We start from the raw sequence: 1,199 nt of genomic DNA, 5'->3' as shown, positions 1-1,199 counted from the left end.
CCCCCGTCTTCGTCCCTTATGCTTGCCCCTCCCAGCTCCACTACACACACGATTGCACATTCCTTTGGCCGCTCCCGCTCAACTACGGAGACGAGTTTTACCACGGTTCAACTGCACCAGTGCCTATTTATCATGGTTTCGACCCCTTTCAGAACACGCTTGCCGCCGCTAGACGCGTGAATAATGAGCAGCGAGCTAAAACTTACCGTAAACGTGCAAAATAATAAAACGTGCTAAACATACGTCGCGCTCGTGCGTTTTGTTTTGCACGCGGTGCAAAAAAATTAAAAAGGGAATGCAACACGAGGACTTCCCAGGAGGTCACCCATCCTAGTACTACTCTCGCCCAAGCACGCTTAACTTCGGAGTTCTGATGGGATCCGGTGCTTTAGTGCTGGTATGACCGCATCCGACGTGCTGCCCCCGTCTTCGTCCCTTATGCTTGCCCCTCCCAGCTCCACTACACACACGATTGCACATTCCTTTGGCCGCTCCCGCTCAACTACGGAGACGAGTTTTACCACGGTTCAACTGCACCAGTGCCTATTTGCCATGGTTTCGACCCCTTTCAGAACACGCTTGCCGCCGCTAGACGCGTGAATAATGAGCAGCGAGCTAAAACTTACCGTAAACGTGCAAAATAATAAAACGTGCTAAACATACGTCGCGCTCGTGCGTTTTGTTTTGCACGCGGTGCAAAAAAATTAAAAAGGGAATGCAACACGAGGACTTCCCAGGAGGTCACCCATCCTAGTACTACTCTCGCCCAAGCACGCTTAACTTCGGAGTTCTACCAGCTTTAGTGCTGGTATGATCGCATCCGACGTGCTGCCCCGTCTTCGTCCCTTATGCTTGCCCCTCCCAGCTCCACTACACACACGATTGCACATTCCTTTGGCCGCTCCCGCTCAACTACGGAGACGAGTTTTACCACGGTTCAACTGCACCAGTGCCTATTTACCATGGTTTCGACCCCTTTCAGAACACGCTTGCCGCCGCTAGACGCGTGAATAATGAGCAGCGAGCTAAAACTTACCGTAAACGTGCAAAATAATAAAACGTGCTAAACATACGTCGCGCTCGTGCGTTTTGTTTTGCACGCGGTGCAAAAAAATTAAAAAGGGAATGCAACACGAGGACTTCCCAGGAGGTCACCCATCCTAGTACTACTCCCTGCTCAACTACGGAGACGAGTTTAC

At 51.1% G+C, this 1,199-nt stretch overlaps 1 non-coding gene and 1 pseudogene across 1 annotated transcript; both read right to left on the bottom strand.

Annotated features, from left to right (window-relative positions):
• Window positions 1-292: 292 nt before the first annotated feature.
• LOC123178523 (5S ribosomal RNA) lies at window positions 293-411 on the bottom strand. Its single transcript, XR_006489645.1, has one exon. It is a non-coding gene; the product is annotated as a 5S ribosomal RNA (ribosomal RNA).
• Window positions 412-712: 301 nt separating this feature from the next.
• On the bottom strand, window positions 713-822 carry LOC123178524 (uncharacterized; annotated as a pseudogene).
• Between the last annotated feature and the right edge of the window lie 377 nt (window positions 823-1,199).

The sequence above is a fragment of the Triticum aestivum genome, unplaced genomic scaffold, assembly GCF_018294505.1.
Source record: "Triticum aestivum cultivar Chinese Spring unplaced genomic scaffold, IWGSC CS RefSeq v2.1 scaffold118922, whole genome shotgun sequence".
Classification (NCBI taxonomy): domain Eukaryota; kingdom Viridiplantae; phylum Streptophyta; class Magnoliopsida; order Poales; family Poaceae; genus Triticum; species Triticum aestivum.
The sequence above is the reverse complement of the archived record's forward strand: the minus strand, read 5'-3'. Positions and strand labels throughout refer to the sequence as shown.